The sequence below is a fragment of the Triticum urartu genome, chromosome 4A, assembly GCF_056163025.1.
Source record: "Triticum urartu cultivar PI428250 chromosome 4A, HENAU_Tu73, whole genome shotgun sequence".
Classification (NCBI taxonomy): domain Eukaryota; kingdom Viridiplantae; phylum Streptophyta; class Magnoliopsida; order Poales; family Poaceae; genus Triticum; species Triticum urartu.
The window spans coordinates 174,807,466-174,821,742 of NC_141876.1; positions in this window are offsets into that span (position 1 = coordinate 174,807,466).

The window sequence follows — 14,277 nt, forward strand, 5'->3', positions numbered from 1 at the left end:
GGAAGGAAGCATATGCTATGCTAGCCATGCCAGAGTCAGAATCCTTATCGGATTCATCAGCTTCTTTGAAGTATGATGATTCTTCTTCGTCAGAATCCATTCCTTGCCGATGTACGCCTTAACTCTACTCATTTTGGTCTAACAGCCTTGGAGTTTAAGTATGTCTTCAGTGAGCTACAAGTGGCATCTCAAGATTCCCATATTCGATGGGACGAACTACCCCTTCTGGAAGGAGAAGATGAAGATCCGTCTCTGAGAAAATACCTTCCAGCAAGAGACTATGATCTTCTCTGCTATGAGAGATTTGTCTCAGACCGAGTTAGCATTACTTGTTCCTCAAGTAGTGTTACTGTTGCTCCAAAATCCGACTGTTGTAAACATGTCGGTTGGTGATACGTCTCCAACGTATCTATAATTTTTTATTGTTTCATGCTATTATATTATCCATTTTGGATGTTTTATATGCGTTAATATGCTATTTTATATTATTTTTGGCGCTAACCTATTAACCTACAGCCTAGTGCCAGTTTATGTTTTTTCCTTGTTTTTGAGTTTTACAGAAAGGGAATATCAAATGGAGTCCAAACGGAATAAAACATTTGCGGTGATTTTTCTTGGACTAGAAGACACCCGTAGGACTTGGAGAGGGGGGCAGAAGGTTCCTGAGGAGGCCACAAGTCTGCCAGGCGCACCCCAGGGGGGCGCCCTGATGGCTTGTGGGCCACCCGGAGGTCTCCTAACCCTAATCTTTACACTATAAATTCCCAAATATTCCCAAACCATCAGAGGCATCCACAAAAATACTTTTCCACCGCTGCAAGCCTCTGTTCCAGTGAGATCCCATCTTCGTGCCTTTTCCGGCACCGTGTCGGAGGGGATTCAATCACGGAGGGCATCTACATCAACCTTATTGCCCTTCCGATGAAGCGTGAGTAGTTTACCATGGACCTACGGGTCCATAGCTGGTAGCTAGATGGCTTTCTCTCTCTCTCTTTGATCTTCAATACAATGTTCTCCTTGATGTTCTTGGAGTTCTATCCGACATAATATTCTTTTGATGTGTGTTTGCGAGATCCGATGAATTGTGGATTTATGATCAGATTATCTATGAATATTATTTGAGTCTTTTCTGAACTCTTTTATGCATGATCAAATATCTTTTTATTTCTCTTTGAATTATCGGTTTGGTTTGGCCAACTAGATTGGTTTTTCTTGCAATGAGAGAGGTGCTTGCTTTTGTGTTCAATCTTGCGGTGTCCTCACCCAGTGACATAGTAGGGGTAGCAAGGCACGTATTGTATTGTTGCCATCAAGGGTAAAAAGATGGGGGTTTCATCATCTTGCTTGAGTTTATCCCTCTACATCATGTCATCTTACTTAAGGCGTTACTCTGTTCTTATGAACTTAATACTCCAGATGCATGCTGGATAGCGGTCTTTGTGTGGAGTAATAGTAGTAGATGCAGAATTGTTTCGGTCTACTTGACACGGAAGTGATGCCTATATTCATGGTCATTGCCTTGGATATCGTCATAACTTTGTGCTTTTCTATCAATTGCTCGATAGTAATTTGTTTACACACCGTATGCTTTCTTTCAAGAGAGAAGCCTCTTGTGAAACCTATGGCCCCTGAGTCCATTTTCCATCATATATTTTCAGATCTATAAACCAAAAAACCCGAAAATACCTTGCTGCAATTTATTCATATTTACTTTAGTGTGCCTTTTTATTTATCTTTTATACCTATCTCTATTAGATGTCACTCTTATTCGTGACCGTGAAGGGATTGGCAACCCCTTTTTCACGTTGTGTGCAAGTGTGTGTTAGTTTGTGCAGGTGCATAGATTGGAGACCTGCTTGTGCCTCCTACTGGATTGATACCTTGGTTCTTAACTAAGAGAAATACTGAGGGAATAATCAACATCAACACAAGCTCAAGAAGTAGCAGGAAGAATTTCTGGCACCGTTGTCAGGGAGGTTCTACATCAAGCCTACTAAGTACCGATCATAAACTCTCATCCCTTGCACTTACATTATTTTCCATTTGCCTCTTGTTTTCCTCTCCCCCACTTCTAAAATGTTTTCAGAAATACACAAAAATATTGTCCTTTTATTCTCCATTCTTTCATTCGTCTTTTTCGTTTGCTTTTGTTTGCTCGTTTGCTAGATTGCTTCCTTTGTCATGATGTCTCAAGAAAATACCAAATTGTGTGACTTTTCCAACACTAATAATAATTATTTTAGGAGTACTCTGATTTCTCCTGCCACTAGTGCAGAATCTTATAAAATTAATGCCGCTTTGTTGAATCTTGTTATGAAAGAGCAATTTTCCAGCCTTCCTAGTGAAGATGCTGGATCCCATCTAAATACTTTCATTGAGCTGTGTGATATGCAAAAGAAAAAAGATGTGGGTAATGATATTATTAAATTGAAGCTATTTCCATTCTCACTACGAGATCGTGCTAAAACATGGTTTTCATCTTTCCCTAAAAATAGTATTGATTCATGGAACAAGTGTAAAGATGATTTTTATTTCCAAGAATTTTCCTCCCGCTAAGATCATCTCCCTTAGGAATGATATAATGAATTTTAAGAAACTTGATCATGAACATGTTGCCCAATCTTGGGAGAGGATGAAATTGATGATAAGAAATTTCCCTACTCATGGTTTAAGTTTATGGATGATCATACAATTTTTTTATGCCGGATTGAATTTTGCATGTAGAAATCTTTTAGATTCTACCACGGGAGTTACTTGTATGGAAATTACGTTAGGAGAGGCTACTAAACTCCTAGATAATATTATGGCTAATTACTCTTCATGGCATACTTAAAGATCTTCTACTAGTAAAAAAGTGCATGTGTTTGAAGAAATAAATACTTTGAGTGGAGAGATGAATGAACTTATGAAATTGACTGCTAGTAAGAGTGCTCCTATTGATCCTAATGATATGCCTATGTCCACTTTTATTGAGCATAATAATGAATCTATGGATGTGAATTTTTTTGGTAGGAACAATATTGGTAATAACGCATATAGAGGTAATTTCAACCCTATGTTGTTTCCTAGTAATTCCTCTAATAATTATGGTAATTCCTACAAAAATTCTTATGGAAATTATAATAAAATATCCTCTGATCTTGAGAACAATATTAAATATTTCATTAGTTCTCAAAAGAATTTTAATGCTATGGTTGAAGAAAAATTGTTGAAGATTGATGATTTGGCTTTGGTCCCGAGCATTATATTACTGTATCTCTGAAATCTATTAAAATTTCTATTGATGAATGCAAAGGAAGAACCACTAGGATGCGTGCTAAGAGAGATTAGTTTGTAAAAGCGTGTTCTTCTAGGTTTTGTGAAAATAATGATGAAGATCTTAAAGTAATTGATGTGACTCCTATTGAATCTTTGTTTTCTAATATAAATTATGATAAAGATGGGACTAGAGATGAGTCAACTTTATCTAGAAGGCGTCCCAATAATTTGGAGTTCAAAATCTTAATGAAAAATTGATAAAAGTGGGATGGGAGAGGTCAAAACTTTAACTAGCGATAAACCCACTCTTTTGGATTTCAAGGATTTTAATTATGATAATTGTTCTTTGATAGATTGTATTTCCTTGTTACAATCCATGCTTAATTCACCGCATGCTTATAATCAAAATAAAGCTTTTACTAACCATGTCGTTGATGCTATGATGAAATCTTTTGAAGAAAAACTTGAGTTGGAAGTTTCTGTCCCTAGAAAGCTTTATGATGAGTGGGAACCTATAATTAAGATTAAAAACAAAGATTATGAGGATAATGCTTTGTGTGATTTGGGTGCTACTGTTTCTGTCGTGGATTTGTCACGGAATATGTCCTTTGTGTTAGGACTTAGTCATGAGGCCAACACATCTATGTGGTAGCTTGAGAGGGGTTGAGCGGGACGAGAGACGCGAGGTTTTACCCAGGTTCGGCCCCTCGCGGTGGAGGTAAAAGCCTAAATCCTGCTTCATTGATATTGATGATGATCACGATTACAAGGGTGCTCTATCTCAAGAGCTATTGATTTGTTTGTCTAAACCTAACTTGTCAAACTTGTGAAACTTGTCAATCTTGGGGTGCCCTGCGCTCCTTATATAAGTTGAAGGGCGGCTTACATGACTAGTCCTATTAGGATTAGGATTACTTTATTACAAGTGGAGTCCTAGTCTTGCTTCCTTCTTAAGGGAATATTCCTTATGCCTTCCTCTTAAGTCGGCCCAGCATAGCTTGAGCCGGACTTCCATGAACTGCCTTCTTGCCCACCGGGTCTTGTCGCTCCTCTGACCCGCCTGCCGGGTCACCAATGAGTCACCTGACTCGCCCGGGTCATCAGTGAGTGGCGAGATCTGGGAGGGTCACTTAGTGAGTCGCCAAGTCAGGGCGGGTCACCAGTGAGTCGCCAAGTCCGTCTGGGTCATGCCGCGGGGTATATCCTCGACATTAGCCCCTAGTTTAATTTGGATTTATCCATGTTAAACTGACCCTTCAAAATAAACACAAGAACAAATTTGACAGGTTGTGCTCCGGGTTAAAAATTCTTGTAAGCCGGCACCTGATCATCCTGAAGTCCTTGTCATTTCCTTCTTCTAAAATGTCCAGGTCAATAGACCAGCTTCATAATCAATTTTCTAACATTGGTTTCTCACGGAAAAATATTGTGAAGAATAATTCATTTGATTCAGCTCCCAATGCTTAACAAAAATATTGGTCTTGAAATACTCATCCGATTTTCAGCCGGCTTGAAGATGTAGAACTTGTCGGTTTATCATTGCCAAAATTGCCGGTTTGTAAATATTGATGGCACTGGGTCATAGTTGTTGCTAACATCAAGCTTGAAAATGTATCTCTCTTATACATATATGTATATATATCACTTGTATCCCCCAAGTCTTAAGAAGGGAGCGTAGTAACAGCTTAAGACTTGCTTCAATATAAATGTTGCAACCTTAAAGAAATCTAGGTTGTTCATCTCAATCACTAGTCAAAACTGAATATTCCACATATGTAGCCCCCAAGTGCTGGGTTGTCATGCTTGCAGCAACCTGGGACTTGTAATTGCCTTATGCTCATAAAAACTTCAACCAGTGTAGCCCCCAAGGGCCGGGTCATTATGCAATAATTAGCAGGGACTTTGTAGGTATAATCATGTAGATTTGAGCAGTAAATAACACCAAATGATGTAGTTCCCAAGTTTCGGGTTACCTTTGATAGGAGCAATTAGTAGCCCCCAAGGACCGACTCATCACATTGTGACGGGTCGGGTCTTCAATAAGGCAAGTTAAAAATGACCTTGCCTTAGCCCCCAAGTGTCATGGTGCATGCTTGCAGCGACATGGGACTTCCATATTTGATATAATCATGATTTGAATAACGTAGCCCCCAAGTGCCGGGTTGTAACCCTGCAACGACTCCAGACTATTCCTTCCATTGTAGAATAAATCATATCCATTGATAAAATAATAGCCATTGCGCTGAAACAACTTTGAAAACCTCAATCATAATACTAGTTATTGATAACCATAATAAAAATCCAACCATGTTGGCTATTCAAGATTTGAATAATATAATCCGGTATGAAAACCTCAATCATTCAATATCATCATGACAGTCCAACCAAGTTTGGCTATTAGAGATGTGAATACCTTATCGGTTGACAAGTAAGTCCGGAGTTGAAATACTCGGTGGCTCTTGGCCAACAGCGACTTAATGCGCATTCATTCTAAGCTAGAAATTTTATAACCCGGTGTCTTATAGCCTTTGAGAAAATCAAGAATGGATAACCCTTTTGAAACATCAATTTTGATGATGATCTTGAATTTATATGACATAGTTCTGCAAATCCTGCATAGAGTCTAAACAACATATGCCCTGGCGATTTAACATTAAAAGCCAGGGCGGGTAACAACCCAAGTATAATATAGTCTTATGCAATTATAGAAAAGACTAGCATTAAGGCCATTCAAGCCTAAACATACTGGCAACTTAAAGTTAAAAGCCAAGGCGGGGTTATCAAACCTCGCATATTCATATAACAAGGAAACATACCTGCAGAATTAACTTATACTGCCGGCTTACATTGCCATATCCAGTTAAGGTAACAATCCAATGATATATAAGCGCATAATTCCAATGGCGCAATTCAAAATATACCGGCGACTTAACGTCCAAAGCCAGGGCCGGTTTAATCACACCCTTATATAATCATAACAAAATATCATACCTGTGATATGTGATTAAACTGCTGGCTTACCATACTAAAGTAGTTAGGGTGATAACCCAAAATTTAGAAGACAATACTTCCAAGTACTTAATATCATCATATGTTGCCAGTTCATCATATACCTATGTTTGAGATGTGCTGTGCAACAGACTCTCTTTGGTCTTTGTAACCCGGTCATTAAGCCTCCAAGTAGGTCAGAGCTATACTCATATGAAGTTATAATACTGGCTTGATAGCCAAAATCCCAAGGTAACCAGAGCTGTGCTCTTATGAAATTATCATATTGGCTTGATAGCCGAATTACCAAGGTAATCAGAGCTGTGCTCTTATGAAATTATCATATTGGCTTGATAGCCGAATTGCCAAGGTAATCAGAGCTGTGCTCTTATGAAATTATCATATTGGCTTCCTAGCCGAATTACCAAGGTAATCGGAGCTGTGCTCCTATGAAATTATCATATTGGCTTGATAGCCGAATTAGCAAGGTAATCAGAGCTGTGCTCTTATGAAATTAACATATTGGCCTGATAGCCGAATTAAGAGGGTAGTAACGCTATGTTCTCTTTGGTGAATACACCTATGATTGAACAGGAAGCCCCCAAGTTATTCGTAAGAACGGCGTTGCACCGAATCAAGAGGGATATTCACAGCTATGCTCAATGAGCAGGAAACCCCCAAGTGACCTTTTTGTAATGATGAGCCCATAAAGCAGGATACCCATGTTTGAACCGTGCATCATGGCAACAAGTTCTCTTTGGCAACCTTTAATTTTTCTGAGAACTCGAACTTTGCGAGAGATGACTTTTTTGAACCGGAATTTTAAACTGGATATTTGAGAGCTTCAAAGCTTTGCGACAAAACAGATTTCCCTTGAGCCAGATTTTGAACCAGAATCTTCTCCTGATAACCCGGAGCTCTTCTATTGAGTCGGAGCTTTATAATTGCTAGCCATTTTATAAGCTAGAAATCTTCTGACGACCTTTAAATTTTTTCACCAATAGGCAGTAGCCTCCAGGGCCGGGTTAATTTCCCTCAAATGACCCGGAGTTCTTGAATTCACTAAAACCGGCCAATTTTGCCAGTCATGTCTGTGTAGCCCCCGAGTCTTAAGATGACTCGAGGAGTTGTCTTGAGATTCTCCATATTTGACCGTGATATAAACCAGTATGAGTCATTCAATAACTCAGTGATATAGTAACCCCTTTTGCAGTAGACAATTTGTCCTGCATTGGTGAACTTACAAGCCAGAGTAATTGCTCTTTTAAAGAAAGCAATATGTAATATAAAAATATACTGAATAGATTTCACCTGATACGGCAAGCCAATAGTCATCCACCGTGGAGTTGATGATCCCGACGATGAAGCTTAAATCAATCATGGGTGAGTCGGCCTTGTGCACAGACAGATGAGTCAGCCATGGCGTTATAAGCCGGTGCAGTCAGGAGAGTCAATCGCAGGCACGGTAACCCGCACAGACAGCGAGTCAATCACAGGCGCGGTCTCAGCAAGTTGATGTTGATTGAGATGCACGGGTGGCGGCTTGCGCATACCCGTTCAACAGCAAGCGGGCGCGGACGCCGGTGCATTATGATGCTACGCATACTTCATAGGCATAGCATGGCACCACCTTGATAATGAATCATTATCCTGCACATAAAAATATATAGATCAAAGTAATTGTTCTCTGATAGAAACAATATGTGTTAATAAAATAGACTTAGATGGATATCACCTGATTTGTTCGGACGACCGATGGTCAATATATATAGTGTCTGTGAGTAATTTTTCAACACAGTTGCTGACCACTTTCACTTTTCTTCAAAACCAGTCCCTCTTATCCCTTTTAGTAGGAATCGGGCGGCTCAGCAGTCGAAGGAAAGCAGCAGGTGACCAGTGAGGCAGAAGCGGCCATCGCAGCAACTTGGAGTGGCAGGCGTCTCGATGGGATGGAGCCCCTGCAACAAGGTGGCTCGGGCCGTGGACACGGCGGGTCATAATAATGGAGGCGGAGCTTGCCACCGCGGCTTAGAGCAGCAGGGCGGCTCAGCGACCCAGAGCGATGCAACTTGGCGATGGTGTCTTGAAACCGACAACAGAGATAAACAGAGGAGGCTCCACTGGTGGTTCCTTGAGGCCGCGGAGACATGCCGGTTTAACTTGAAGGCGAGGCGAGGCCGATGGACCGGCGTTGGTGAGTTGGAGCAGCAAAGCGGGACTGTAGTGGTCAGTCACAACAGCTCGACGACGGCAGATGAAGCAGGCCGCGCTAGCGAGGACAACCCGATAGTGTGGCTGCGAGTCTCAGTTGTGGAGGCATCCGATGTGAGCTGAGACAGCCGGCGGCTCAAGGAAAACTTGCGGCACAGCAGCCAAGGCAGCCACGGATCAACAAGGGTGGAGAAGGTGACTTGGCAGAGCCACGGGGGCAATGGTGAGTATCTGGGTCGAGGCTGCAATGGGGGAATGATGCATCGGCAATGGCAGAGCCGCAACAGCATAGGAGCGGCGGGTCGACATAGGCTGAGCCAGCTAGCGGCGAGACTGACCGGCTAAAGGTGCACGACTCTGTAGTGGACGCAATGATTTGTAGCGCGGGTGGCTCTGGGCCGCGTCGATTGCTAAAGCAAGGCTGCAGCCGACGCAGGTGTCGCAGGCACGTGGAGACAGGTCGCTGTGATGAGAGTCTGGCAAGATGGGTCAACGAGGAAGCAACTTGCGACAGCAGTGGCCTCGAGGCGGAACCGGCGGTTTACTGGTGGTGGCTTGAAGGTGCGGTAGGTTGGCGATGCTCCGGCTGCGAGGCGTGGTGCAGGTGAAGATGGACTGGCGTAGCGAGGCGCGGACCACAGCCGTAAAAGAGAAATCCAAGTCATCGAGGCAGTTCAGAAGCGAGGCGAGGCTACATGGCGATAGTAGTTTGAAGAATCCGGGCTGTACCATCTCTAGATCGTGGCCCCTTTTTTTGTAAACCGTGCTAGTGCTAGTACTAGCAGTAATTCACCTCTTCCAATTGGGCCCAGGTTTTGGTTTCCTTTGTCTTGTACCCAGAATCTCTTGTGTGGCTCTTTTTTTCCTTTTGGAATTCTTTCCATCGCTAGAGTCAATCTCCATTGGATCAAGTAATTCATTTTTAGAAATTAGCATCTACGCTCGTCTAGGGCGAGTCAAGGCAGGAGGCTGGAGTTTAATAAATCACCTTGGAACAAACATCGAGAGGTGGATTGACCACAACCCGGCGGATCGAACAGAACTACCACCGCAGAATTTTTCCTGTCCGTCTCAGCGTAGTAGCGGCTGTTTGGGTCCAACCCTGAAATCTTTGTCTCGATCTTGTACCCGTCGTTCCTTACCGTCTGTGCTGGCTGACCTGGCTGACGAATTTGATGTTGAGGTAGGTCCTTCCCAACTGGCGCTTTTTTATTAGGGAAAACATGAACTTTTCGATCCCTTGGAAAATCCCTCCAAGAACTCAACACCACCATGCGCGGGCCCCACGATGGGCGCCAACTGTCATGGATTTGTCATGGCAGATGTCCTTAGTGTCAGGACTTCGTCATGAGGCCAAGGCATCTATGTGGTAGCTTGAGAGGGGTTGAACGGGATGAGAGACGCGATGTTTTACCCAGGTTCGGCCCCTCATGGTGGAGGTAAAAGCCTAAATCTTGCTTCATTGATATTGATGATGATGATCACGATTACAAGGGTGCTCTATCTCGAGATCTATTGATTTGTCGGTCTAAACCTAACTTGTCAAACTTGTGAAACTTGTCAATCTTGGGCTGCCCTGCCCCTCCTTATATAAGTTGAAGGGGCGGCTTACATGACTAGTCCTATTAGGATTATGATTACTCTATTACAAGTGGAGTCCTAGTCTTGCTTCCTTTGTAAGGGAATATTCTGTATGCTTTCCTCTTAAGCCGGCCCACCGTAGCTTGAGCCGGACTTCCATGAGCCGCCTTCTGGGACATCGGGTCTTGTCACTCCTCTGACCCGCCTGCCAGGTCACCAATGAGTCACCTGACTCGGCCGGGTCATTAGTGAGTGGAGAGATCCGGGCGGGTCACTTAGTGAGTCACCAAGTCAGGGCGGGTCACCATTGAGTTGCCAAGTCTAGCCGGGTCATATATCCGGCTGGGTCATACCGCGGAGTATATCCCCGACAATTTCCACGATTCCGAAAACTTTATGTGATGTGCTAGGTTTCCATAAACTTATTGACTGTTCTTTGAATTTGCATCTTGTGGATTCCACTATTAAGAAACCTATGGGAAGTATTAATGATGTTCTTATTGTTACAAATAGAAATTATGTTCCCGTAGATTTTATTGTGGTTGATATAGATTGCAATCCTACATGTCCAATTATTCTTGGTACACCTTTCCTTAGAACAATTGGTGCAATTATTGACATGAAAGAAGGAAACATTAGATTTCAATTTCCGTTAAGGAAGGGCATGGAACAATTTCTAAGAAAAAAAATTATGTTGCCATATGAATCTATTATGAGGGCTACTTATGGATTTAATACCAAAGATAACAATACCTAAATCTATGTTTTATTCCTCGTTAAACAATAGCGCTTGTTGGGAGGCAACCCAATTTTATTTTGTGTTTCTTGTTTTTGGTTATGTTTTTCAATAAATACACATTATTACTTATGTAGTAATTGTTTTTTGGTGTTTTAATTAGTGATTGAGCCAAGTAAGACCTTTGGGATGGTCAACGGTGCAAAAGTTTCTGTTTTTCAGCAAAATCAGATCAACTATCACCATAGACCATCCGAAAGGTATTACAAGGCACAAACACTAAATAAAACACAATTAGTACGGAGGTAATAATGTATATTTATTGAAAAGTATAACCAAAAACAAAAATAACAAAAATAAAATTGGGTTGCCTCCCAACAAGCGCTATTGTTTAACGCCCCTAGCTAGGCATAAAACCTAGATCTAGGTATTCTCATCTTTGGTATGCAATCCATAAGTAGCCCTCATAATAGATTCATATGGCAAATTAATTTTGTATCTTGGAAAGTGTTCGATGCCTTCCTTAGTGGAAACTGAAATCTAATGTTTCCTTATTTCATATCAATAATTGCACGAATCGTTCTAAGGAAATGTCTGCCAAGAATAATAGGACATGTAGGATTGCGATCTATATCAAGCACAATAAAATCTACGTGCACATAATTCCTATTTGCAACATTAAGAACATCATTAATCCTTCCCATAGGTTTCTTAATAGTGAAACCCGCTAGATGCAAATTCAAAGAACAACCATCCAATTTGTGGAAACCGAGCACATCACATAAAGTTTTCGGAATAGTGGAAACAATAGCAGCCAAATCACACAAAGCATTGCACTCATAATCTTTAATTTTAATCTTAATAGTAGGTTCCCACTCATCATAAAGCTCTCTAGCGATAGAAACTTCCAATTCAAGTTTTTCTTCAAACGATTTGATCATAGCATCAATGATATGTTTAGTAAAAGCTTTATTTTGATTACAAGCATGAGGTGAAGTAAGCATGGAATTCAACAAGGAAATAAAATATATCATAGAAAAAATTATCATAAGTAAAGTTCTTTAAATCCAAAAGATTGGGTTCATTGCTACTTAAAGTTTGGACCTATCCAATCACACTTTTGTCAATTTTTTCATTAAGATCTTCACCCTCCAAATTATTGGGACGCCTTCTAGCTAAAGTTCAGTCATCTCTAGTCCCATATTTATCAAGATTTATATTAGCAAACAAAGATTCAATAGGAGTAACACCAATCACTTTAAGATCTTCATCATTATTTTTAGAAAAACTATAAGAACATGCTTTTACAAACCACTCTCTCTTTGCACGCATCCTAGCAGTTCTTTCTCTACTTTCATTAATAGAAACTTGAATAGATTTTAGAGATTCATTAATATAAATCTTGGGAGTCATGGATCTAATCTTAAAAGAATCAGTCTCATGAGGAATTCTATGAATTTTCCTAGCCAAATCATCAATTTTAAGCAATTTTTCTTCAACCATAGCATATAAAATCTTTTGACAATTAATGAAATCTTTAATATTGTTCTCAAGATTGATGTCTACTACACAACTTTATTCTTGTAGACTCTTCTTGGGCCTCCAAGCACAAAGTTTTGGAGGACAATAGAAATTTTCCCTCAAGTGGAAGACCTAAGGTTTATCAATGCATGGGAGGTGTAGGATGAAGATGGTCTCACTCAAATAACCCTTCAAAAATAATAAAAAGTCTCTTGTGTCCCCAACACACCAAATACAATGGTAATTTATATAGGTGCACTAGTTCGGCGAAGAGATGGTGATACAAGTGTAGTAATGATAATATATATTGATTTTTGTAATAGGAATAATAAAAGAACATCAAGGTAGCAAGTAACAAAAGTGAGCACAAATGGTATTGAAATGCTTGAAAATGAGGCCTAGGGTCCGTACTTTTGCTAGTGCAATCTCTCAACAATGCTAATATAATTGGATCATATAACCATCCCTCAATGTGCGATGAATAATCACTCCAAATTCCTTATGTAGCAGAGAACATAAGAAGTTGTTTGTAGCTATTCTTTTCGATCGATCTATCCAAGAGTTCGTACTAAAATAACACCAAAGTTCTCCTTTCCGATCGATCTATCAAGAATTCATACTAACATAACACCAAGTTATTCTTTCCGATCGATCTATCAAAAATTCAGATTGATAATACTCAATCCAACACAAAGAACCTCAAATAATGCCCCAAGATTTCTACCGGAGATACAAAGATGAGAACGTGCATCAACCCCTATGCATAGATGACCCCAATGCAACCTTGGGAATCCGTGAGTTGAATGCCAAAATGCACATCAAGTGAATCAATATGATACCCCGTTGTCACCACAGGTATCGAAAGCAAGACATACATCAAGTGCTCTCAAATCCGTAAAAGTATTCAATCCGATATCAATGAAATCTCAAGGGAAAACTCAATTCACAACAAGATAGAGAGGGTAAAACACCATATGATCCAACTATATTAACAAAGCCTACGATACATCAAGATCATGACATCTCAAGAACATGAGAGGGAGAGAGATTAAACACATAGCTATTGGTACAAACCCTCAACCCCGAGGGTGGACTACTCCATCCTCATCATGGTGGCCGCTGGGATGATGAAGATGGCCACCGGTGATGATTTCCCCATATGAAGGGTGCCAGAATGGGGTCTAGATTGTTTTTTCATGGCTACAGAGGCTTGCAGCGGCGGAGCTTCTGATCTAGGGTTATTTATGAAGGTTTCTCTATTTATAGGATTTTTTAGCGTTGGAATCACACGAAGATGGGCCTCAAGGTGAGCACAACCCACCTGGGCGCGCCTGGGCCTCAATGCGTGCCCAGGTATCTTGTGCTCACCTCCTTGACCTTCTGGTCCTCCCATGAAGCTTCTAGTGCCTCTTTTGTTCCAAAAAAATCGTCAAAAAGTTTCATTGCATTTGGAGAACTTTTATTTCTGCAAAAAAACAACACCATGGAAGTTCTGTTGAAAACAGCATTAGTCCGAATTAGTTCCATCCAAATCATACCAAAACCATATAAAATCGTTGTAAACATGGCATGAATACTTCATATATTATAGATACATTGGAGACGTATCAGCATCCCCAAGCTTAATTCCTACTCGTCCTCGAGTAGGTAAATGATAAAAGAAATAATTTATGAAGTGTGAATGCTAGCAAAGTGCATAAGTTTGATCAATAATAATTTCAATCACTTTTCCTAGCATCATAATAGGAACTTTTCTCATAAAACTCATTATGTTAAAGTGGATGACGTAAGGTTTATTAATGCATGGGAGGCGTAGGATGAAGATGGTCTCTCTCAAATAACCCTTTGAAAAATAATAAAAAGTCTCTTGTGTCCCCAACACACCAAATACAATGGTAATTTATATAGGTGCACTAGTTCAGCGAAGAGATGGTGATACAAGTGTAGTAATGATAATACATATTGATTTTTGTAATAGGAAT